We start from the raw sequence: 27,872 nt of genomic DNA, 5'->3' as shown, positions 1-27,872 counted from the left end.
CGGCGTCTCTGGCTGCTGCCTTCCCACTCGCTGAGAAAGGGGGAAAAAAGAGCTGTGAACGAGTTCCCCTTTCTGCCTCGTTGCTTAAAGCTTTTTTTTTTTAAAAACGACCACTAATTCAGAACTTCTTCTTCTTCTGCTGCTGCTGCTGGCTGAGCTGAGTTGAGCTGCGGCGCCGAGCCGGTCCCCACCCCTCTTGGTTGCCCGGCCGTGCTCCACCCGAAGCCTCCCCGCGCCTCCTGGCCCGCCTCCCTCACCGTTGGAGGCCATCTGTGTGTGTCTCCAGACCTTACTGGACTACTATCCCCAGAAGCCCTAAAAAGTACTGTGGAAGAGTGGGGAACGCTGGGAATTGCAGTTCATCACCATCTGGAAAAACATGACTCTCCAAAGATCAATCCTTCCTTCCTTCCTTCCTTCCTTCCTTCCTTCCTTCCTTCCTTCCTTCCTTCCATCCATCTCCTTCCCTTCCCCTTCAATCTCTCCTTCCTTCCTTCCTTCCTTCCTTCCTTCCTTCCTTCCTTCCTTCCTTCCTTCCTTCCTTCCTTCCCCTTCAATCTCCTTCCTTCTCCATCTCCTTCCTTTTCCCTTCAATCTTCCTTCCATTCTTCCTTTCATCTCCATTTCCATCCCTTCCACTTCAATCTCTTTCTCCATCCCTTCTACTTCAATCTCTTTCTCCTTCCTTCCTTCCTTCCTTCCTTCCTTCCTTCCTTCCTTCCTTCCTTCCTTCTTTCCTTCCTTCCTTCCTTTCCCCTTCAATCTCCTTCCTTCTCCATCTCCTTCCTTTCCCCTTCAATCTTCCTTCCTTCCTTCCCCCTTCCTCCCTTCCAATATTTTTGAGCAAGGAAGAGTAAGCTTCTCCAGTGAGCATTGCTATATTGTTTTTGTGATTAATCACTATGCTTTAATTATGTTCAATTTGTAATAATGAAAATGCACCCTGCATATCAGATATTTACATTACGATTCATAACAGTAGCAAAATTACAGCTATGATCTAGGTTATAGTATATTTCCATTACAAATGGATTAATTCCTAAATGCAGTATCAGAGCAATCAGACTGGAACTGAATTCATTGCTAAGGGAGGTGATCAATCTTTCCTTGAGCACAGAAAGTTGTTCTGTTTGCCTAAAGAAGACAGCTATAAAACTTTTATGGAAGAGAAGTCTCTCTGGAATACATTTCTAATTATAAGCTAATCTCAAATATTCAGTTCTTGGGCAAGATGACTGAGAAAGTGCTGGTCTCATGTTTCCAAACATGACTGGATAAAACAAAATTTCTGGACCAATTTAATGAGCCATTCAGGATGTTGGTCTAGTCCCCATTCTGCATCAGAAACATAATGCAGGAGGACAGGCCTCCTAGTTCTTCTGGATTGCTTAGTAGATGTTTGATACTACCAACAGTAGTAACTTCTGAACCACCTAATAGGATAGGGCTTTGGAAGCAATATATTTGCAACAGTCATTGAGAAGTTTCTCCAGGAAATATCTCCATGAAACAGTTGGGAAAGTTTTTCTGAAGCTTTAGAATTTGATGTTATCAGTATGCTGATAACACACAACTCTACTGCTTTTTAATTTCCAGCTCCGAGAAATTTCCTGATTTTTTTTAAATATATATTTCAAAAAAATATTTTATTTTTAAAATGATTTTTAATATTTTAAAAATATTACTTTTCATCAGAAACTACCAAACTATGAACATCTACACTGCCTGACTATTATGGATCTTGAAACAAGCTTTGATTAAAATAAAAATGATAGGATTCAATTCCTATCTATTCATAAAAAGAGTTCTAATTCAAACTCATTCCACTTCTTTCTTCTCAGTTTGGAGAAATAAAGTAGAAGATATAATGGAAGATTAAATTCCAATATACACACTGGGATTCGCCAGAAACATAAATAAATATTTTAGATCTTTTTAATAATCTTTTAAAATTCATTTTATTATGTGTTTTTATCTAGCATTTGACTATACTCAATGTATTTTTATTGTCATGTCAGTATGATTCAGTTTTTCTGAAGGCAGCTAGATTTTGTTATACTGTCTGTAAAACTAGGCAGACCTTGGTCACCCTTTGATTACATCACTAATTTGTAATATATTGCTATGTCTTCTTGTGTTCGGTTCTGTTTAGTTTTGTTTTATTTGAATGTTTAATTTATGTGTTGGCCTATGGCTGTAATAATAAAGACAAGATACATACTACATAATCATCATGTAGTCTCATCCAAATGAAGCAGATGAATAAGAGAAGCACTATTCATGCTACATCTGAGCAATGCTTTATCTCAAAGCAGGAAGGAAAAGTATGAAGGTGTAGGTGTATTTTTTAAAAAAAACCGTTATCACAATGCAAGCAAATGTAGATGAATAGTAACTGACTATATCAAGAAGTCTTTGCTTGACTAGCCAACAGTGGATATAAGGTGCATAATTGCCTGCCATGGCTAGATAACAGCCAGACTTTGTACTTAATGTACAATTCTGGTAGGTGGAATGACACAAGAAAAAGGGAAGAAATTGAACCAGCCTTTCTCCTTCTTAAACATGAGTCATTTATAAAGCAATAGTTACTGTTATTGCCATATAAAAGCACAGAAAGATGCACATATAGAACAGCACATATGCAAACATTATTTTAAACATTTTTTCCTAATATTTATGAATTATTTTTATTTTAAACTAAATTCTCTATTTTTAACTGCACATCCTTCCTTAATATAGTAATTTGCATCTGATTTTTATTTACTTACTTCCTTAGCTAATGCATCAGACTGAAGAAATAATTTGTTTTGAAGCATTGTCTTTTAATGTTCTTATATCAACACCCCGCATTATACAAGGGATTATGAGACTCCATCCATTTCTAACCTAACCTTTACCCTGCTGTTGTAAAATAAACCTTGAGACTGATAATTATTAATAAAATACATCTCTGGTCGAAGCATGGAACTCTTCTTAAAAATTTCCAGTGTTGGAGCATTCACAGCTTCTGGAGGCAGGTTGTTTTACTGATTAATTGTTCTAACTGTCATGAAATTCCTCCTTAGTTCTAGGTTGCTTCTGTCTTTGGTTAGTTTCCATCCGTTGCTTCTTGTCCTGCCTTCAGGTGCTTTGGAGAATAGCTTGACTCCCTCTTCTTTGGGGCAACACCTGAGATATTGGAACACTGCTATCATGTCATCCCTCATCCTTCTCTTCATTAAACTAGACATACCCAATTCCAGCAACCGTTCCTTATATGTTTTAGCCTCCAGTCCCCTAATCATCTTTGTTGCTCTTCTCTGTACTCTTTTTAGAGTCTCAACATCTTTTTTACATCATGGTGACCAAAACTGGAAACAGTATTCCAAGTGCAGTATTCCAAGTATTCCACTTAAACACAGGTTAATCATTATTTGAAAGATCCAAGCAATATCTAAATATCTAATTAGTTCACTAGTACCCTCCAAGCATGGTTATTGAGGACTAATGACAGAATGTCCTATCATTTGAAATGAAAATGCCATAACCATAGTTTATGCCCACCACTTTAGAAAAGGGAAAAAAAAAAAAAAACCAAACCATGCATGATATGTCTTCCTTCACATGGTGGCTTCAGTCTCCCCCAAAATGTAACATATGGCTTTTGCTACAAAAAGGTTGTTTACTTTGGGCTTTGAAAAGTATTGAAAATATATTAAAACAAGTTTAACAAGGAGAATGTGACAGTGAGTGCCTTAAAAAAGGAAATTCATTTCTTGATGAATATGGAAAAACTAAATGATTAAATATTACAGAGGCATGTGCCATGTTATATAACCAGTATATTAAATTTAAATGCCAAATGTGTAGGAATGTTGGATCAGAAAAAAAAAAGTGGAATTTAAATTGCTGGAAGACATGTTAACAAGCTCAGATATACAGTAATGATGTTGGTGGTTGGAAATAAGGAAGAATTAAGGAATTTCTTGCTGAAGGTGAAAAAGATAAAAAAAACTTAATCTAATTCTATATTATCTGATAATAACAATTCAGTGCAACTAGATGAAAAAGTAGTGGAGCTAGTAACAGACTTCCAGGAATGATAGCTCCAAAAATCCACAGGAATAATGGCTGTCATTGTGAAACAAAGAGGTAATGTTTCCTGAAAGAAAGTTTGATAAATAAAGTGAAAGCTTTACAATGTAGAAACAACACCCTGCCATAAAAGGCACATATTGTCATGGTTATGGTCTTCCCAGTTATAATATGAAAGAGCTATCAGAGAGATTTAATGAAGGGCAGTTAATGACTTTGAACAGTCAGATACTAGAGAAACTTGTTGAAAGTACCTTGGACAGCAAGAAAATACAAACTGTTTAGTACTAAATGAAGTAAAGCACACCACTCATTTGAAGCGCTAATAATGAAGTTAAAAGCTTAAATATTGGATTTGGGATAACACTCTAGTACTTGGATAAAGAAAAGGTAATAAAAAGTGACTGGCAGAAGTGAAGATGGGTGGATACTATCAGTAATTCCAGAAGCATGAAGTTACAAACAGTTACTGACAGATTTAGTGAATCACTATCCATCAGAGCACAAAGAATCAGAAGCAACTGAATGACCCAATAATGATGAGGAAAAAAGCTCAATCATATTCTCTAGTGAAAAGAATATGCCAGGAGGAGATGTATTATCTCTTACCAAGTTTCAGAACAAACACAGAAAAAAACAGCTTAGATCTGTTTGATCAAAAGATCAGAAAAAAACTAAAGATGCAGACAATAATTCAACATATAATGCTGCTTAATGCTGAGCTACAGTAAATTAGCCTCTTATTGCCTTTTCCGCTGAAGAGCATCATTTTCTATGGTATCAAAAGCAGAAGATTTTTCTTTTTCTATTGCAAAAAAATAAATAAATCATTAACTAGGTATTCTGACATTATATCTGGTATCTTTTCCATGTACTGCAATGAGTGTTATTGTTTAAGTTGACTCCCATTTATTCTTGGAACTTTGTAAAAATACATTTGTATAGGTTTGTACATAGGAAAGTCAAAAATATAATAGGATATTGCACATACTCTCACTTCCAGTTTTATAATTCCATTCACCCATGTAAGCAATGGGCAAAAAGGAATGCCTGAGGATTTTTTACAATTGTTCGATCCTTTCCTGATAGTTAACGAAAAATGATTCCTAATTAATAATAATAATAATAATAATAATAGTAAAGTTGGAAGGTACCTTGGAGGTCATCTAGTCCAACCCCCTGCTCAGGCAGGAAACCCTACACCATTTCATACAAATGGCTGTCCAGTCTCTTCTTAAAAACTTCCAGTGTTGGAGCATTTACTGCTTCTGGAGGCAGGCTGTTCCACTGATTAATTGTTCTCACTGTCAGTAAGTTTCTCCTTAGTTCTAGGTTGCTTCTCTCCTTGATTAGTTTCCACCCGTTGCTTCTTGTCCTGCCTTCAGGTGCTTTGGAAAATAGCTTAATTCCCTCTTCTTTATGGCAGCCCTGAGATATTGGAATACTGCTATCATGTCCCCCCTTGTCCTTCTCTTCGTTAAACTAGACATACCCAATTCTAGCAACCGTTCCTTATATGTTTTAGCCTCCAGTCCCCTAATCATCTTTGTTGCTCTTCTCTGTACTCTTTCTAGAGTCTCAACATCTTTTTTACATCATGGTGACCAAACCTGGATGCAGTATTCCAAGTGTGGCCTTACCAAGGCATTGTAGAGTGGCATTAATACTTCACGTGATCTTGATTCTATCCCTCTGTTAATGCAGCCTAGCACTGTGTTGGCCTTTTTTGGCAGCTGCAGCACACTGCTGGCTCATAACGGAATTGGAAGGGAAGGGAAGGGTCAGCTCTTCAAAACAGGCCAAGTCAGAAAATAAATTCTGTAAAGACTGCTGAAACTCTACTTTATTGTTGCAGAATATAATAATAAAGTCTTGAAAACCTGGCAAATATGCCCCTTCCCCCTTCTACCAAAGGGAATCAATGCAAGGCATTCTTGAATTTCTTTCATACCCCATCATCCCTTCCAGGGCTAACCTGGTTTTTACAGAACATCTATTGAATTCTTTCCTCGGGGCATTTCCTTACTTTTCAAGGGAAGGGAAGAAGAATTTGGATTTAATAGAAAAGTGAATGACTAATATAAGAGCCTTAAATTGATATTTCCATGTAGAAAAACAAAACAAAGACAAAATCAATAAAATAAAATGTTCAAAAAGAGAGGATATTAAGAAATATTATTTGTATTCTGAAGTTCAGAAGAATATAACATAAAAAGAAAGTTTAAAGAGGTTAGAAGTTTAAAGAATGAAAGATACTACATGAAGTAGTATATGGAAGTGATATTCAAGTGGTATAAACTAATTTTCTTTTTTCTTTTTCTTATATCAAACCTTTAATTACTTTGGACTACTATTTTTAATCCCTTTTCTGTATAACACTGCTTATCCCTAATATCATTTAAGTATGCAATAGCACGTAACATGTATATATGGAGTTATATAAGCTTGCTTCACAGAATACAGGATTATAAAATGAAGAATTACCCATCTGAATGACACATATTGTCCTGCAGGAAATGTTAATATCCACAAATTAGTTCAAGAGAAATTAGAAATCAGGATCAGTTTGTATCTACTCTAAATTAGGTCATAATTTGCAAACAGATGTGTTCTGTAAAGGTGATCTTCAAAACAAACAAACAAAACAAGTCAAAGAAGACACTCAGGTGTGTAACTTTCTGATTTAAATTTACATGTTGATTGGTTAGAAATAGGTCAAAGATGCTATCCAGTTTTTCAAAGATGAGAGAGTTGATTAAAATAAGTGACTTTACGTAGCATTTGTTCTTTTTAAAAGAAGCTGGAGGAGATGCATTGTCAGAAGAGAATGCCTACAGGTATATCAGGACACTTGAAATGATGAGTTAAATAACAAGCATGGGGAAAAAAAAAACCTTTCATCCAAAAAGATTATACCTTTCAGATATAATCTCTTTACAGTGTATTTTGAATTCTCCTTACTTTGATTATTTCAAATTGACCTATTAAAGCTACATAAATGGCTGTCTAAGTAATACCTGATTTTCAAAGAATTTAGTCTTAATGGACTGATACATCACAAACATATAGGACATACTTGAGTTTTCTAAATTAAAAAGGAGGAATTTTGGCCAACATGATTGTGACATACTAAATAATTTGCTAGGCCAGTGAAGAAAATCAAATGCTTATTCTTTTCTGTGTAGGGGAAAAAATGCATCTTTAGGTTTTGCAATCAGAAGTGATTAGATAGTACTGATGGGTATCATGATTAAGTCAAAGGTGATGTGGACATTTTAGTTCTAAGAAATGTCCCCTAGGATAGGCTGGTGGGAGAGATGGGATTATTTACCATTATGCCTGTGGAAGAGGAGGGAAATGACACAGGCAAAAATATATAAGCACCTGAACCATGAATTTCCTAACCACATCTACTTTAGTCTCAGCCTCATAACTTCAGGAAAGTTACAGGATAAAATAAAGGGAGGGAACACCTCTGATATCAGCAATGAAAAGGCTAGTTGTTTCTTGCTATTAATAACCTTTAACATTATACCCTACAGATTCCTGACAATGTGGAGAGGATATTCTGTTCTCTTGGTGATGTCTATTCATCAAAAGACTACAAGTGCTCCTTGAAGCAATGCAATGAGACATACAGTACACACACACACACACACACACACACACACACACACACACACACACGTATGTGTGTGTGTGTTTTCTGAGGTTTTCGCAGTTGTTTGTATGTAGGTTTTTGGTTATTTCTCCCGGGTAAAATTGGAAGTGTCTTGGCGATGTTTCAACGAAGTCCCATTTGTCATCTTCAGGCTGGTGTTTTCGGCTTCGTGCTTCTTGGAGCAAAGTGTGATCGTAGCTGTTTCTTCATTTGAACTGCCAGTGGGGGTATGAACTGATTGGGTGGGAGCTTGGCTGTGTTCTGATTGGGTGGAGGTGTGTTCTGATTGGTTAGGGGCTTGGCTGTGCTCTGATTGGATGGGGGGGTTGGCTGTGCTCTGTTTGGGTGGGGGCTTTGTTGTGCTCAGGTTAGTCTGAGTTGCAGAGGGATTTAAGATGGTGGGCTGCATTGCTGTTGTTTGGCTTCGTGTTTGTGGTCATGCTTCATCTTCATGGTGGGTGTAAGTTTGCTTCATGTATGGATTGGAGGGGTTTAAAGAGCTAATGATGCAGCTGTGGTCTGGCTTCTGGTTTGTGATCGTGACTCCTCATCGGTGTGGGTTTGGGTTTGCTTTTTGTGTGGATGTGTGGTGGTGACATTCTGTGTGGTTTTCGTGAGCGTGGGTCTGGTGTCATTCTTTGTGTCCCTAACTAAAGAAACTTTTGTCAACCTCCTGTTGACATCATCAAAGTAAGGGCTAAAGGTCGAAAGAAACTACATATATGTATATGTGTGTATATATGTGTGTATCTTATCAAATAAGAAAGAAAAAATGAAACACCAGGATATAATAAACCAGACTGTTTAACATAAACAAGCCTGTGGTTAAAAAGAGTTACTAAGCTTTTGTCAGGCCAAACTGCCGACATCATCAGAGTTGGAGTAAAAGGAGATCAGGAAGGCAGCTCATATAACCTCCTGCCTTTGCACCCGGCTCCTTGAGCACGTCATCGGCCCATTGATTGTATTAATCCACACTGTGCAGAGTTCTTCCACATTAGGCAAACTGTCCTTGGCTCTGCTAGTCAAAGGGAAAAACCAGATACCGAAACAATGGGACTGCATCTTGCATAATTGGGACAATGGCTCTATAGGTGAGGTGACCATGATTCCCATGGGCCAAGATGATGGACCAAACAGCCCTAAGCCAGGGATGGATGTGCAGAGGCAATCTGGAAGGAGAGGGAGGGAGGGGGAATTACGGGTGAGATGACAATGGCCTTGGGGGTGGGGGAGGATAATGGCCCTGGGAGGGAGGGAGACTGGGTGCAGGGATGGGTTGACAGCTGAGCTCCAAGTGCTTGCACACACTCTAAAATAGGGCTTTTCAACCAGTGGTACTGGTACCACCTGTGGTACATTGGCATCTGGCAGGTGGTACGCGACCATCCTAGAAAAGTGGTAGTGGGGGAGGGGAATGAGCTGAACTGGTGGAAGCATCACACAAGCCTGAGTGAAAGATGGCTGAACCTGCAGGGCTGTCAGGGCTCAGGGGAAGTGCCAGGATCAGTGCCACTTTCCAGCTTATCGGCGCTTCTTTGGGGCTGTCAGGGCTCAGTGGAAGCACTAGGATGAGGACCAGGTTCCAGCTGGAGCTCAGTGCTTATCCTGGTGCTTCTGCCGAGCCCTGAAGAAGCACCAATCAGCTGGAAAGCAGCACTGATCCTGGCACTTCTGCTGAGCCCAGAAGAAGTGCCAATCAGCTGGAATGTTACAGCATCTCCAAGGTCTTGTGATTTACATTCAGATGCTTGGCAACTGACTCATATTTATGATGGTTACTGTGTCCCAGGGTCATGTGAAGTGACCAAAACCTACTGCAACCACCCAGCAGACAGGGGGAATAAAAACCAAACACCCCCCCACCCCACCCCCACTGCCAATCCTCAACAGAAATGCTCACAACAATGAAAACCTCGGACAGGAGGAAGAGTGCCACCGGGCAGGGTGGCAGGCAGGTGTCTTGCTCGGCTGTGTCTTGGGGGGCACTGTTTTCAATGCCATTGTAACTTCAAACAGTCACTAAGTGAACTGTTGTAAGTCGAGGATTACCTGTACTTTATCACTTTTTTCCTTTTTTGGGAAGGGTCATCAAATTTTTGACACCTTGCTAGGCGACTGGTGGTACTCGGATATTGCCATATCCTAAAAGTGGTACAATGGGTGAAAAGGTTGAAAAGCCCTGCTCTAAAAGAGCATTTGAGGATCATAAAATAACTAGCGGAGCCAAGGACAGTTTGCCTGATGCGGAACAACTCTGCATGGTACGGATTAATACAATCAACGGGCTGATGACATGCTCAAAGAGCTGGGCGCTGAGGCAGTAGGTTATATGAGTTGCCTTCTTGATCTCCTTTTACTCCAACTCTGATGACGTCGGCAGTTTGGCCTGACGAAAGCTTAGTGATTCTTTTTAACCACAGGCTTGTTTATATTAAACAGTCTAGATTATTATGTCCTGGTGTTCATTTTTCTTTCTTATTTGATTAACATAATGCCCAGGATTTACATTTTCAGCATTTTAAAAGACTACACACAGAGAAAGAGACACACACACACACACACACACAAACACACATACACACACACAGCCATTTCCCCTACCTGGGTCACTAATCTCTTATATGTCCCAAAAGTGCTTATCAAAAGAAAACTGGACTTTCTCTGTTTTTTCCTTGAAGACATTTCACTTTTCATCCAATTCTGAAATGAATCTTCAGTGAAGAATTGAAGAAGTTTTTGGATGAAAAGTGAAACATTTTCAAGAAAAAAAACAAAAACAAAAAGTTCAGTTGCCTTTTGAAAAACACCTTTGGGACAACCATGACCTGGATGACTAAGAATCTCCATAATCTCTTATATCTTCCTACACTACAAAGATAATATTGCCTTACATACAAATGTTTACCAAAGTAACATACATTCAAATATACTGTTTATATTTGCATGTAAGCTTTCACTTGTAGCAGAGCTGGTAGTCATAGTATAAAACACCATCACACATGTGGGGGCAAGATAATATTTATAATAATTATATAAGACTAGACTAATAATAGAGAAAGGAATAATAGAGTTACTCACATAAATGGTGAGCCAGATGGTTAAAATTAAGTGGCTGCCAATATTCTTTAAACACTGACTTTTTGCTGAAGATCAGTTTTGTAAAAAAAATATACAAACAATGAAATAATAGGGAAGTTTAATATAAATAAGATACTATGCTTGCTTTTGTGGAATATATTGCCCATTCATCTACACATTGGATTTTCAGTGGCTTTGTGAGGGATATTTTGTGTGGATACAATTTTGTGATTCTTATAATATTTTATTTCTTCCGCATCAAATTATTTTTTTATAATTTCAATGATTCACTAACCACTTGTTTTGCACCAAAATTTATGTATTCTCCAAATACATTTTGTGCTGTTGGGCATAATGAGCCAGAAGACACATACAAGATGAATTGTTTATATAACTTTAAGACAAAATGCATAGCTTTCTGCATTCTCCTTTGCTGTGCAATGGTATCTGTGGTGTAGATCAAACAAAAGAAACTTCTTCCTTTATTTGCTTCATTTAACTTAATAGAAATTAGAGCAAACCAATGGAACTAGATAAAATTCTAATGGGACAATATAGCTTATATAGAAATAAACTGCTGAAAGATCAGAAAAATGGTATCATTTGCAGTGGTTTTTGCACATTACATAAACCTGTTTTAAGTTTTCAAATGAGTTAAAAATAAGAATATACAATTAACCAATAATAAGTAATGTACCTTATATACTCGTACCAAAGGCCACACAATAAGGTACTATTATATCTGACTGGCACGAGGAAGATATTCTTTTTTTCAATCTGCATTTTTCAGGGACCCCGCTGATCAGGATACCAAAGGGTGCAGTTGTATATATGAAGAATGTCCTTCTTCTAAAAACTAAATGTCAAGTCCCAGCTGAAGAAGCCCAATCAAGCAAAGCACCAGAGTCATTGCGTTCTCTAATGTAAACTTTTAATGGACAAGAATCAAACCAGCATAATTGAATTAAAGCTAGGTCTGAGGAAATGGCAGGAAGCAGATAATTAAAAGAGTAAAATCCTGCCTCCTGTCTCTGACAGTTCAGGTCACATTGTCCAATACATCTTTTGATAATTATTATGAGAAGAACCTTCCATTCACCGGAAAAACTCCTTAACAGCTCTCAGCTCTCATGGCGATAAAAGACATTTGTAGACCCCAAAATCTCCCACTCCCCACCCCCTTCTGTTGTCAAACAAGTAGAATTACAGTGGTCCTAAAGGCAGTAGATTTCGTAGCTTGACACTAAGGTTATTTGAGTGCTATTGCCTCTGAGAAGGGATTATAAGAAATTGTCACATGATAAATAGCCAGTTTATACCATTATGTAAAAGTAAAAAGTTGAGGTTTGATGTTACTGTCTTATTCTACTGCACCAGAGGGAGTCAGAAGTCCTTTTCTTTCTCCCTTCTTTTCGACACTTCTCCTTTCCTCTTTCCCTCCCTTATTTTTCCTACTATTTGCTTTTGTATTTTTGTATTTTGTATTTTATTTGTATATTTGTATTTGTACTTTATATTATAAACTAATAAAAAGTGTAAAGTCAGAAATTGTTACATGATGAATTTTCTTACTTTGTAAAATCTGAATAGCAATAGATTGCTTCAGAGATTTCATATTAGAAGCCCACATTGCAATAGATTTTTAGATGCTGTGATGTGGTATTCTAATGCGAGATCTCTAAAAGAATCCAAAGTGGAAAATAAGTGAAAGTCTCTGACAATTAGTAGTGTAATGGAACTCTGTAGTGGAACTCTAGGAAAATCTGGTTTCTATTCTGCAGTTTTCTCAACATAACAATTAACCCAGGCTTGTTTCCATCATTAATAACTTACAGTTGATTCACTTTATATAAAACAATTAATTGGCTTAAATATCTTTCTTCTCTTTCTCTCTCTTTCTGTTCACTCTTTTAGATTGACAACTTTAAACTGCCCTGCAACATTTTACCTTCAAAATCCTGAAAAGATTAAAGGTATGACTTTTGATTCTATTTGATGCTTCTCAGTGTTAACAGCCTAGATCTTTGTTTGAAAATATATACTGTAGTTTCTAGAAATCAGGAACATAATGGGGCTTCTTTAATGGTTTCTGTTACTGCCAAAAGAAGCAAGACTTTTAACTTTAGCCCCCTTTAGCCACATTCTGACTTGTTATCACATCTTTGCAAAGCAATCTTAAAAAGGCAATACAACCTGGCAAGGCTACAGCATTGCTCTAATTATAATCTTGCTTCTGTAAACCATAATTTATTGAAGAACATCACAGAACAATATGTAGCCCAACATAGGCAGGATTTGTTACAGTGAAAGAATAAGTTGCCATGAAGCAAAAACACTAACTATAGCCTAATACAGTACAAAGAAACAAGCATCAAACTAAACTAGAGCAGATAGCTTAGGATGCTTAGGAAATATTTATTTGTAAGTTACATTGCTTTGATTATATTCCACTGCATATACATATTCTAGCTACATATTTATAAAAGTTGAGAATCCTTCAGGAATCCACATTTGAAATTCGTTAACTACTATGTATGATAGTGGTTCACATGAATATTGCACTATACTACCTTGCTGATATTTAATTATCTGACTAGGGATATAATGCATTCAATTTTTATTTTGTAAGTAAAGAGTGATATGGTAGGCTTCACATTATACTTGCTTAACTTTGTTTTGTTAAATAAAAAAAATAATTGGAGTATATTAACACAATTTGCTAAGAGTTAAACCACAGCTTAAAAATCAAAATGGCTGAGTTTGTTGATCATGCAGATATAAAAGCAAATAAATCACATGGTACAAATTCATCCTGTTTATTAATGCATGTCTCTTCAAAACAAATATCTAGGTCAAATCCTTCCTTATAAGGACAGTGGAGAGGCATACACCTGTCAGTACCTCAGCCATGCATCCTATATGCCTACAAATAGTTAGATGAGACAAATAATTCTTTATGTTGGGGATATTGGCTCAAGGCCTAACAACATCAGTAACTAATTATAAACATACAGAGAAATCCATTAGGCCATCGTAAGCAAAAAAGAAAAGATTTAACCCTATTTCCTCTATCACAAGTACAAGAAAAAAATTTGCATGCTGTCATTTTATCATTATTCTGCAATAGAAGCTCTCACCATCACCAGTGAGAATTATTTTTGATCCAGTAATAATGGAAGAAAGGGTCAGTTTTTTGTATGTTTGTTCTTGTTAGAACTGCCACCTCACACCTAAGCTTCACATTTGCTAGCTGCCAGTCTGCTATGAACTATGGGGGGGAGGGAGCTGGATGGGAGGGGGTGGGAGGCTAACGACTTATCCTACCTTCTAAAGACACAACTTCAAAGTCAGAAAACTGGGAAAGGCATGCACCTCTGTGCTGCTACTCTACAGTTGTAGAGACCGTTCCCAAAACATTTTATGTGTGGACAATAAGGAATCAACAATGGGAAGGGACAAAGTGGAAAAAATTAACTAGGAAAGTTTGGAATGCGAACCTCAGTTCTGGCTTTGCTACTGTATATTGTTATCCACTTGGCCTTCAGTAAAGTAAACCTTTTGCACTGAATGGAGTTGAGGGTAATTCTTGCTTAAGAGACCAAGTTGGGGCATGACAGATAGTTCTACTTGTAGCAGGAATGATGTGGGAGAACCTGTCCCCCTAAATGTTGAGGTATTAATGATAATGATGGGAAAAATAAAAAGATGCACCTGTTTCTGATGGGAGAAAGAGAAAATATTAAACACTTCCAAATATTATACTTAATGGGGTGTATAGTTTGGCCCTTGTTTCCATGCCTATAAAAACAGACTCTTTCACTACAATTTTTTTTCTTTGAAACCTCAAGTGTGATGCTCTTTATCCACTTAATTCTTCAATCCTACTATCATGAAAAATGAAGGGATGTTAATGAGAAGCTTAGTATAATTGGTATGTAAATAGTACAAATATGTAAATGACACAACTCTTGTATCTTTATTTGTACTAATATTTTCTCAAAAAGACAATAAAGATTTTTCCTCCTCTGTTTCTCCAAGATTTGGTGGGAGATGGGGATTAATTATAAGCAGAATGCTTTGATCAGGCATATTAATATAGATTGTGTTGAAAAAATATTGATTATTTACAAAATTTGATTCAGCATAGGGACATAAAATCAGAATGCTTCCTTGACAAAATATTGTATGAATTATGATACTCTGGAGCTGAGAAAGGAAGGTAGAGCTTCTGATTACAATTTTTATGAGCCAGATATAAAAATAAGGGCATTTTGGGGCAATCAAGATTATCAGTATCTCTCTGATTATCATCTTATCTTGTCTTATCATCTTAGTATTAGTTTGCTATTGTATTTTTATCCTAACTTTCCTTGAGGAAAATTACGACTTTATGGATGATCCCGCTTTTTCATTTTCAGAACAGTTTTAAGACAAGTCATTGCTATCCATTGAGCCTCATGACTGGGCTGAAATTTGACCATGGGTTTAAAATATATATTACATTTCACTTGTCTGAACTAGATATTATTGCCTTTACTTTAAGATTGTTCTGAATGGATTACTGGGTTGTTTTTAAAGTACCTCTGAAAGCTACAACAGGCACGTTAATGAATTATAATTTGAGTACTAATATTAGGAGACATATTACACAAGAAAAAGTCCTTATTTTCAATTGAAGACTTCATTGGTCTTTATATTGCTAAACATAGCACCGTATTTCCTACATTGACCATTTAAAGAAATTGCTTCTAGGGAGCCTACAATATATATATATATATATATATACATATATATATATATATATATATATATATATATATATATATATATATATGTATGTAGGTCTTTGGTTGTTCAGGTTTTCTCCCACGTAAAATTGGAAGTGTCTTGGCGACGTTTCGACGAAGTCCCATTCGTCATCTTCAGGCTGGTACTTTCAGCTTCGTGCCTCGAGCAGCAGTGTGTGGTCTTGGCTGTTTCTTCCTTTTAACTGCCAGTGGAGGTATGAACTGATTGGGTGGGAGCTTGGCTGTGTTCTGATTGGGTGTAGGTGTGTTCTGATTGGTTAGGGGCTTGGCTGTGCTCTGATTGGCTGGGGGGTTGGCTGTGCTCTGATTGGCTGGGGGGTTGGCTGTGCTCTGATTGGCTGGGGGAGTGTTCGTTTGGTTGTGCTCAGGTTAGTCTGAGTTGCAGAGGGATTCAAGATTTTGGGCTGCCCTGCCATTCCTTGGCTTCGTGTTCGTGGTCGTGCTTCCTCTGCATGGAGGGTGTCAGTTTGCTTCATGTATGGATTGGGGGGGTTTAAAGTGGCTAATGATGCAGCTGTGGTCTGGCTTCTGGTTTGTGGTCGTGCCTCATAGTCAGTGTGGCTTTGGGTTTGTTTTTTGCGTGGATGTTTGGTGGTGACATCCTGTGTGGTTTTTGTGAGTGTGGGTCTGGTATCATTTTTTGTGTTAGGGAGTCTTTTGTCAATGAGGGCGGGTTTCCAAATGGCTGGTAGGCGGGAGGTATCATCTCGCTTGTTCATGCTGTGTGGGCGTTTTTCTATCTCAATGGCTTCTCTTATTATTCTGTTATTAAAATGTTCACTTTTGGCAATGGTTCTGGTATTTTTAAAGTCAATTTCATGTCCTGTAGCTTTAAGGTGTTGGACCAGGGAAGATGTTTGTTCCTCTTTTTTGATTGAGTTCTTATGTTCTTCAATGCGTGCACTTATTCTTCTGTTGGTTTGTCCGATGTATGTGGTGGGACAAGTGGTGCATGGGATTTCGTATACTCCTTGATTTTCTAATTCAATTTTATCTTTGGGTTTCTAAGGATGGTGGATATTTTTCTGTTTGTGCAAAATGCTGTTTTGATGTTGTGTTTATGGAGGATCTTACTGATTCTGTCTGTGGTGCCTTTTATGTATGGGAGGAGGGCTTTGCCGTTTTCTTGTTCTTTGTCTTGGATTTTAGTGGGGGTTTCTTTTTGGATTAGGTTTGTAATCTTATTTCTATGGAATCCATTGGATGTTAGTACATTGGTGAGAGTGTGTAGTTCGGGTTTTAGGTGTTGTTCGTCAGCTAAGCGTTTTGTTCTGGAGATGAGTGTCTTGGCTACAGAGTTGATCTGTGCTGGGTGGTGGTGTGAGAGAGCGTGCAGATAGCGGTTTGTGTGTGTTTTCTTCTGGTAGATGGTGTGTCCTAGGGAGCCATTGGATTTCTTGTAGACTAAGACATCCAGGAAGGGAAGTTGGTTGTTAGCTTCTGTTTCCATGGTGAACTGTATTTTGGGGTGTAGGCTGTTGAGGTGTGTGAGGAAGTTGTCCAGTTTTTCTTTCCCATGTGGCCAGATTATGAAGGTGTCGTCTACGTATCTGAGCCAGAGTTTGGGTTTGTGATCCGATTTTTCTAGAGCTTGGGTTTCAAAGTGTTCCATGTAGAGGTTGGCAATGACAGGTGAGAGGGGTGATCCCATGGGTGCTCCTTCTGTTTGTTTGTATTTTTGTCCATTATAGATGAAGTATGTGTTGGATAGGCAGTGGTTGGTCAGATCTAAGATGTGTTTGGGGGGGTTATATTTGTTTTGGATAGCTGTCAAGGCTTCTTTGATAGGCACTTGGGTGAAGAGGGATATGACATCGAAGCTCACTAGTAGGTCGCTGGGCTGTAAGTTTTGTTTCTTTATGATCTCTATAAACTGGAATGAGTTTTTTACGTGTGAGGTGATGGATTCTGCATAGGGCTGTAGTTGTTTGGCGAGAAATTTGGCTAGGTTTTGTAGAGGTGAGCCTATGGAGCTGACTATAGGTCTGAGTGGGGTTCCTTCTTTGTGTATCTTGGGGAGACCATAGAGTTTGGGGCATCTGGATGATTTCTCTCTGGGAATGATTCTTTGCTGGATCTCTTCGCTAATGGGGGAGGCTTTTATTTTGGATCTGGTGGTTTTTTCCAGGTAGGTGGTGGGATCTGTATTTAGGGGTTTGTATGTGGAGTCTTGGAGTAGGTTGGTTAATTTGGTTTGGTAGTCAGATGTGTTCATAACCACCGTGGCGTTGCCCTTGTCTGCTGGTAGGATTATTATGCTGGTGTCTTCTTTAAGGTTACGTAGTGCTGTCTGTTCCTCTTTGGGTAAGTTGCTTTTGGGTGGCTTGCTGGTGCAGAGGATGTTGGTGATTTCGAGTCTGATTCTGTTGGCGTCGTCGGGGTTGATTTTAGTCAGGCTGGTTTCAACTCCACATATAATGGTTTCAGTGGGGATGTGTTTGGGAGCGACTGCAAAGTTGAATCCTTTGGAAAGGACATTGGTTTCGGCTTTGGTGAGGATCCTATCTGAGATGTTATGCACTGTTTGTTTCATGTGTGGCTGTGAGGGAGGAGGGGTTTGTTTCTGGCGTTCTTGTAGTCTTCGGAGTTTGTTGGTGTGTGTATCTGTCTTGAGGGTGGTCTGTGTTTCGGCTCTCCAGACGGCAAGTTGTTTGGATTTGTCCCAAAGTGCGGGGTGGATCTTGTTGCTGAGTTTGAGGTGGAGTGTGAGGAGATCTTTGTTAATTCGGTCTAGGAGGAATCTTTTTGTGTGAAGTTCATTTCTGATTAGGGCCAATTCTGTTCTTTTCAGGATCCGTTTGGTGGCTGCAGAGTAAGATCCTCCATAAACACAACATCAAAACAGCATTCTGCACAAACAGAAAAATATCCACCATCCTTAGAAACCCCAAAGATAAAATTGAATTAGAAAATCAAGGAGTATACGAAATCCCATGCACCACTTGTCCCACCACATACATCGGACAAACCAACAGAAGAATAAGTGCACGCATTGAAGAACATAAGAACTCAGTCAAAAAAGAGGAACCAACATCTTCCCTGGTCCAACACCTTAAAGCCACAGGACATGAAATTGACTTTAAAAATACCAGAACCATTGCCAAAAGTGAACATTTTAATAACAGAATAATCAGAGAAGCCATCGAGATAGAAAAACGCCCACACAGCATGAACAAGCGAGATGATACCTCCCGCCTACCAGCCATTTGGAAACCCGCCCTCATTGACAAACGACTCCCTAACACAAAAAATGATACCAGACCCACACTCACAAAAACCACACAGGATGTCACCACCAAACATCCACGCAAAAAACAAACCCAAAGCCACACTGACTATGAGGCACGACCACAAACCAGAAGCCAGACCACAGCTGCATCATTAGCCACTTTAAACCCCCCCCCAATCCATACATGAAGCAAACTGACACCCTCCATGAAGAGGAAGCACGACCACGAACGCGAAGCCAAGGAATGGCAGGGCAGCCCAAAATCTTGAATCCCTCTGCAACTCAGACTAACCTGAGCACAACCAAACAGAACACTCCCCCAGCCAATCAGAGCACAGCCAACCCCCCAGCCAATCAGAGCACAGCCAACCCCCCAGCCAATCAGAGCACAGCCAAGCCCCTAACCAATCAGAACACACCTCCACCCAATCAGAACACAGCCAAGCTCCCACCCAATCAGTTCATACCTCCACTGGCAGTTAAAAGGAAGAAACAGCTAAGACCACACATTGCTGCTCGAAGCACGAAGCTGAAAACACCAGCCTGAAGATGACGAATGGGACTTCGTCGAAACGTCGCCAAGACACTTCCAATTTTACGCGGGAGAAAACCCGAACAACCAAAGACCTACATAACAAATACCCGCGAAACCTCAGAAAACAAATATTGAACCTCTACGGGGAGGAAATCCACCATCTGACCAGGACCTATGAAAAACTTGAAGTCCCAAGAGCTTCCATTTTATGCGACCTCGCATTCCTACGCAACTGCCGAGATCAAAATCTAATCCCCACATGTTTCCAACTGAAATTCCACTCCAACTCTGCAGCCACCAAACGGATCCTGAAAAGAACAGAATTGGCCCTAATCAGAAATGAACTTCACACAAAAAGATTCCTCCTAGACCGAATTAACAAAGATCTCCTCACACTCCACCTCAAACTCAGCAACAAGATCCACCCCGCACTTTGGGACAAATCCAAACAACTTGCCGTCTGGAGAGCCGAAACACAGACCACCTTCAAGACAGATACACACACCAACAAACTCCGAAGACTACAAGAACGCCAGAAACAAACCCCTCCTCCCTCACAGCCACACATGAAGCAAACAGTGCATAACATCTCAGATAGGATCCTCACCAAAGCCGAAACCAATGTTCTTTCCAAAGGATTCAACTTTGCAGTCGCTCCCAAACACATCCCCACTGAAACCATTATATGTGGAGTTGAAACCAGCCTGACCAAAATCAACCCCGACGACGCCAACAGAATCAGACTCGAAATCACCAACATCCTCTGCACCAGCAAGCCACCCAAAAGCAACTTACCCAAAGAGGAACAGACAGCACTACGTAACCTGAAAGAAGACACCAGCATAATAATCCTACCAGCAGACAAGGGCAACGCCACGGTGGTTATGAACACATCTGACTACCAAACCAAATTAACCAACCTACTCCAAGACTCCACATACAAACCCCTAAATACAGATCCCACCACCTACCTGGAAAAAACCACCAGATCCAAAATAAAAGCCTCCCCCATTAGCGAAGAGATCCAGCAAAGAATCATTCCCAGAGAGAAATCATCCAGATGCCCCAAACTCTATGGTCTCCCCAAGATACACAAAGAAGGAACCCCACTCAGACCTATAGTCAGCTCCATAGGCTCACCTCTACAAAACCTAGCCAAATTTCTCGCCAAACAACTACAGCCCTATGCAGAATCCATCACCTCACACGTAAAAAACTCATTCCAGTTTATAGAGATCATAAAGAAACAAAACTTACAGCCCAGCGACCTACTAGTGAGCTTCGATGTCATATCCCTCTTCACCCAAGTGCCTATCAAAGAAGCCTTGACAGCTATCCAAAACAAATATAACCCCCCCAAACACATCTTAGATCTGACCAACCACTGCCTATCCAACACATACTTCATCTATAATGGACAAAAATACAAACAAACAGAAGGAGCACCCATGGGATCACCCCTCTCACCTGTCATTGCCAACCTCTACATGGAACACTTTGAAACCCAAGCTCTAGAAAAATCGGATCACAAACCCAAACTCTGGCTCAGATATGTAGACGACACCTTCATAATCTGGCCACATGGGAAAGAAAAACTGGACAACTTCCTCACACACCTCAACAGCCTACACCCCAAAATACAGTTCACCATGGAAACAGAAGCTAACAACCAACTTCCCTTCCTGGATGTCTTAGTCTACAAGAAATCCAATGGCTCCCTAGGACACACCATCTACCAGAAGAAAACACACACAAACCGCTATCTGCACGCTCTCTCACACCACCACCCAGCACAGATCAACTCTGTAGCCAAGACACTCATCTCCAGAACAAAACGCTTAGCTGACGAACAACACCTAAAACCCGAACTACACACTCTCACCAATGTACTAACATCCAATGGATTCCATAGAAATAAGATTACAAACCTAATCCAAAAAGAAACCCCCACTAAAATCCAAGACAAAGAACAAGAAAACGGCAAAGCCATCCTCCCATAAATAAAGCCCAAGACAGAATCAGCACCACAAACAGAAAAACACCATCCCAAAACCCCAAAGCATAAAATTGAATTAATCCTTATCAAGATAGATTGAATAGAAAATCAAGGAGTATACGAAATCCCATGTCCAATTGTCCCACCACATACATCGACAAACCAACAAAAAATAAGTGCACGCATGAAGAACATAAGAAAAAGTCAAAAAAGAGGACCAACAAATTCTGGTCAAACACCTTAAAGTACAGGACATGAAATTGACTTAAAAAACCAGAACCATTGCCAAATTGAACATTTTAATAACAGAAGAATGAGCTCCATTCATAGAAAAACGCCCACCACATGAACAAACAGATGATACCTCCCGCCTACCAGCCATTTGGAAACCCGCCCTCATTACAAACGACTCCCTACACAAAAAATGATCCAGACCCACACTCACAAAAACCAACAGCACACCACCAAACATCCACGCAAAAAACAAACCCAAAGCCACACTGACTATGAGGCACGACCACAAACCAGAAGCCAGACACAGCGGCATCATTGCCACTTTAAACCCCCCCAATCCCACATTGAAACTGCCACGACCAAAAAAGAAGCACCTTGAAAAACATGCCAAAGATGAACAGGGCAGCAAAAAGAAATCTGCAACCAGACCAAAGAACACAACCAACCAGAAATCAGCACAGCCAAGCCATCAAGCCAGAGCACTCCCACCCCCACCCATCAGCACATCCAAGCCCCTAGTTTCAACACACCTCCACCAATCAGAACACAGCCAAGCTCCCACCCAAAGGTCATACCCCCACTTCATTTTAAAAGGAAGAAAAGCTAAGACCACACATCCTGCTCAAAGCACGAAGGGAAAACCAGCCTGAAGATGAAAATGGGATTCGTCGAACGTCGCCAACACTTCCATTTTACGCGGGAGAAAACCCGAACAAAAAAGACTACATACAAATATATAAACTCAAGAAACAAATATATACAAACACTTAAATTTTACGCGGAAATACCCGACAAAAAAACCTACAAACAAACCCGCAAAAAAGACCCAAATATATAATAAGCAAATTAATTTTACGCGGGATAACAAATAACAAAAAAACCTACATACAAACCCGCAAAAATATATATATATATATATAATATATATATATATATATATATATATATATATATATATATATATATATTGTAGGTGTAGTATGTCTTTGGTTGTTCGGGTTTTCTCCCGCGTAAAATTGGAAGTGTCTTGGCGACGTTTCGACGAAGTCCCATTCATCATCTTCAGGCTGTGTTTTCGTTCGTGCTTGAGCAGCAATGCACATGCACATTGCTGCTCAAAGCACGAAGCTGAAAACACCAGCCTGAAGATGACGAATGGGACTTCGTCGAAACGTCGCCAAGACACTTCCAATTTTACGCGGGAGAAAACCCGAACAACCAAAGACCTACATATATATATATATATATATATATATATATATATATATATATATATATATATATACACACACACACACACATGCATAATAGCAATACTGAATATAATATCTACCCACCATGACTTTGGTTCTTAGTGTTATGGCACAAAATAAATATTGGCAGAAGTTGTCATGCAGTAACCTTGAATTTTTGTAATATATAATACATTTCTTCAGCTATGAATAAACCAAATTCTTTTGTCAACCCAATATTCTCAAAGCTTTAGCTACTGACCCTCTAATCATGGGGATAACATTAACCAATATAGCCTTTCAAGGACTATTGAAATAATATGAAATGCTTCAAACAGTGAAACATACTAAGTATAAGTTATTAACAATAACAAAATGCTATGGTTTCATTGCTAATTTCACTTGTATTACCTATTATTTGCAGTTTTTATCAGTATGTATCTAAGTTCAGATCAACTTGTTTATTATTATTAGAAACATGTTAGAATATTTTGAATTTACGCAATTAATACTACACATAAGAAAATAAAATGTATGCTGGAATCCATGCTATTTAGAATTTCCTAAAGTCCATGTTAAAATAGGAGGAAGCAGATGATGGGAAAGACTTCAGTTCAAGAAGTTGTTAGACTGCTGCCATTCTAAGTTGACAAAACTGGGCTACATGGTTTTCTCACTTGGTAGAGATGTTTAATTCTTATGAAATTTACAAGAATATTTCTATAGCTTAGAAGAACAGAATGATACCTCAAAATATTGCAGATTGGCAAGGTATCCATATGGTAATTTATCAAGATAGTATAACACTTTTATGAGAGAGAGAGAGAGAGAGAGAGAGAGAGAGAGAGAGAGAGAGAGATCATAATCTGCACACAAACCATAAATTTAGGAGATACTAAGAATTCAGGCACTTACTTCCATCTTTCTTCTTAAGGCAATCTCTAAAGAAAGAACTTGAACTACGTAAGTATCTTTATGTACTACATGTGTAGCAGTTGTACGCACTGTGGATTGTGCAGAGTATAAATATTTGGTATAGCATATGAGTTAAGTAAGTTTTGAACTGTGAAGTCTCTAATTTAAATCCCATCTCAGCTACAAAGTCAGAAGTTTTGCTTTCTTTTTTCTTTTCTTTTCCAAAAAAATATAATTGATTTTGCTTTATCTACCATACCCTTTTTCTCCCCACAGCACAAGTATGATAATATACTGGCATTCTCTTCAGGACAGTTATAAAGATAAGTACAGTATGTGAAACATTTTATGTGATAAAATATGTGCCATATACAAATGCTGTGAACTGTTGTTCCAGTTAATACTTTTTAATTAACTTTTCAAAAGCATCCATAACAGTACAGTGTAGTATTACATTATGATTCAGATTTCTTTTATTATATTTCAGATCAATTTGCTAAAATTCTTTGTGAAAATCTTTATGTTAAAGAAACCGAAAATGAAGACAGAAAAGCCCCTACACATGTACTCCCTTCTATTTTCCCAAACTTCTTAAAGAGTCTTCACTTTTCCAGCTTACATTTTGTTAACTTGTAGAGTGATTTAGATGAAGGAAACTAGACTGAATCCATTTGGGAATGTGATACTCTTGGCATGCTTGGGCTAGTTAACCAAGAGTAGTTTTAGATGTCAGCATCTGAAGACTTTTATTTAAAAGGTTGATAATCTTTTAAGTCATGCTGCTTTCATCTACTTTGTATCCTTCTCCAATAAAATACCTCAACTGTCAGTTTAGTTCGGCTCTCTTAACATGCTACTGTTCTCTCTTTGTTCTACCAGTTCCTGACCTTTTAATCAAAATGACTATTCATGTCACACTTTATTACTGCTAACAGCTACAGATTTCATTTCCTTAACACACACAAGCAATTCTTTCCCTCACACCCCCTCTGAAATTCAGCTGTTAATCTTGCAAGAGGCAACCATTACATGCCAGGCTTTATGTCAAGTATCCTCATATATGTATATATATATATCCCTATGAGTGTATGTGTTCATTTAAGATTTATGATTTGTGTGTTTGTGCGTGTGTGTACATACACAGACACAGACATTATTTCTTACCTGAAATACTGAATAAATATTCCCATATCAAGTTTAATCATCACTGATTGCTTTGTTGTAAGACTCTGATTGTATGATTTTTTTTATTAATCTAGTTATGCTTTACAATAATAATAAACAACAGTGATATGTCTTTTGTATGCTTCATTCATGTATGTATATAGAGCTCTATAGACAATCCAAACAGTTCAGTGACATGCTGAAGATTTCAGATCAGGAAATGTTTCTCTTCTCTAAGAAGAGTTTGCCCTTTTACTGGTTAAAAACAATGAAAGAAATGTTCTCTTGAGACAATAGTTCTATTCTGGAATACTTCTTCCAAAACTCAGTTTCTCTATTCCTCCAGCTCTCTCTGCTTATACAACAAACGGACTGAGCTGCTGCACTGCAGAATGTCAGTTTACTCATTTAGAACTTTCAATGCAGAAATTCAGAGTGATGCAGTCAACCAGATAACGCAGCACTTACCTTAATTGAAAATCCTTTCTTTTGACAAAGTGAACAGAAGGATGCAAGTTCAGCTGTTATTTAGAGGGCAATCTAAGTTTTCAATCAGCACCCTTCAGGTTAATAATCATCCTGGGCTGTCGTTTGCTGTTGAGGTTGAACTCTTCACTGTCTAGAAAAAAAAAAAGAGGGAGAGAAGGAACGATCAGCTGGAATCCTCCGGAGAGATCCTGAGTAAGTGAGAGTACAGAAGCCCCGTGGCTTAAAAGGAGGATGTTCAACAAAACATCTTGGGTCTAAAGAATCCTGTGGCTGCTGCGAGAGGTTTTTATCTTGTCCCTTGAGCCGAAGAATGTTCGCTGACCTGATTAACACACAGCACACTCCTTACATATAGAGAAAGCACTGGGAGGATTCTTGGTCCACCAGGGAGTCGCAAAAGACACCAGGATCACTTGAGAATGCCATCTCATGCAGATTAATAGATGTGCTGCTCCAGCTGAGGTTGTAATTTGCAAAGTGGGTAATGCACAGTGCAAAGCAATTTAATGATTTCAAAAGGAAAATGTGTTTATGCAATGCTCCTTTTTCCAAGGTGCGTCAGCATTCCAAACAGGTTATGACTGATTAATTAAAGCAGATAGATGGAGCTGGTTTCATGATAGGATGCTCAGTATGTACAAAACATGGGGCACTGAAGGATGAGGTGGGACTCCGATTTCAGCTTAACAGAAACAAAATTATTTTGGTGGGCAAATCTCCCAGATGGCAATTTACTATTGTTGGGTAGGAGGGGAGTAGTTTTGCATAGCACATTTGTCAGTGGGAGTAAGCCATTACATGTGCAAAGTTATATTCCCTAAGAGAAACACTCCCTTCAAACAAGGTTACCAAATTGGCAGCCAATTTTATAAATGCACAATGGAGTTTCCTGATATTTTTCTTTAAAAAAAAGATGTCCAAGAAAAAAAAGACATGTTATACAATATGTCTGATATTTGTTCAATTATAAAATTGTTGATCAATAGATGGATCAAATACTAGTCCAGTATTTAAAGTTTTGATTAACCCATTTGCTTTTAGTTACATTTGCATGTCATCTTTCCATTAAATAATGCTCAAGGAATAGTAATATTTTTTTTAAAAAAATGCATAGTAGGGAATAGTATAGAACACATGTCTTGCATACAGTAGTGGCCAAAATTGTGGAAATCTTTTGGGAAAAGTGTATTTTTGAGGTTTGATGGCTAATAACACCACTTTTTTTGGAGTAGTACCATAAAATTATATATCAATGGAAAGATAATTTAATCAAGAATGTAATGCAACAAAATTTGTTCAATTATCTGTACTGTATTCTATGAAAAGTTATAGCCAAATAACCAGAAAAAGGAAGCACAACTTGCTTAGGTCGATATCAGGTAGCTTTCATTCATCTGATTGTAGCCAATGAGCATGAGTGCCAATCAAGTGCCATCTTGTTTTAGCAATGAGCCAATGAGATCACAGTTATTGATGTCATGTATTGAAGCTGAGAGGAGGACATTTGTCAGTATGTTATGTGATCCCTATCAAGTTGGTTGGGGTTTTTTTGTGTTCTTTCATTTAGTGTGCTTGTAAAATGTAATAAAATTAAAGTAATGGTGCAAAGAGTTGACTGGTTGCCCAGAAAATGATGTAAAATATTATTATTAAGTGAACAAGGCTATAAATTATAAAGTTATAAAGAAATTAGAAGAAAAATTGATGGAAACTTAACCAAAGGTGGCATTTCTACTGTACACTTTTCCCAAAAGGTTTCCACAATTTTGGCCACTACTATAGATAAGCTTCCAGGTTCATTCTTAGGAAAGACACCTGTTGGCACTCTTGAGCTTAGTTAACTCAATGGTGCAATTTTACGAAAGGACACACTTTGCATACCTAGCGGTGCATAGTCTCCTGTCCTGCAGAGCATGTGAAACTGACTTAGTGATCATCTGCATTAGATACAGTACTTGATCTTTACAGAATCTGGGGTGCCATTGAATGGTAATAAAACATAAATTGCTCAATAAATTATCCACTATTGATGTAGGAGGGGTAACACAATATCCTTTAGATGTTCTGCCTCAATAATCAGCATTTTGATGTCTCTCACATTCCCGATGTCTGAATTTTTACACCTTATACTACTACACTGAGGCTAGGTAACTGGCTTATGCTGTTACCTGACTCCTCTACTTGATGCCCATAGATTCCTGTAGCCAGGACCAGCAAAAATAGAAGCATAGAACTTGTTTCAGAGATTGGAGGAAAGAAATTTATTGGAAATGGTTGCGGTACAGAAAGTGTCCCTGTTCCTAAATAAAGAAATGGTATGCATGTATTATCTGAATGTTGCAGGACTGAAAAGAAAGAGGCTATCATTCTTACCATTAATATTGGATGAAAACATGATATAACAAGCACATTAAGTAAACAGGCCATTATTGAATTCCCAGACTATTTCAA

At 38.4% G+C, this 27,872-nt stretch overlaps 1 protein-coding gene across 10 annotated transcripts in view; it reads right to left on the bottom strand.

Moving 5' to 3' along the window:
* Positions 1-27,872, bottom strand: part of CDH12 (cadherin 12) — a 779,090-nt gene that overhangs the window by 288,622 nt on the left and 462,596 nt on the right. For 9 of the 10 annotated variants that reach the window (XM_039346743.1, XM_039346742.1, XM_039346745.1 and 6 more), the window contains one exon: positions 25,401-25,551. The gene's annotated coding sequence lies outside the window, so the exon portion shown is untranslated. Of the gene's footprint in view, positions 1-25,400; positions 25,552-25,743; positions 25,901-27,872 lie in introns of those variants that run through there. The other variant, XM_039346751.1, reaches the window with a different exon arrangement.

Source organism: Crotalus tigris, unplaced genomic scaffold (genome assembly GCF_016545835.1).
Source record: "Crotalus tigris isolate CLP2741 ecotype Arizona unplaced genomic scaffold, ASM1654583v1 scf7180000018018.2415403412:4055106, whole genome shotgun sequence".
Classification (NCBI taxonomy): domain Eukaryota; kingdom Metazoa; phylum Chordata; class Lepidosauria; order Squamata; family Viperidae; genus Crotalus; species Crotalus tigris.
The sequence above is the reverse complement of the archived record's forward strand: the minus strand, read 5'-3'. Positions and strand labels throughout refer to the sequence as shown.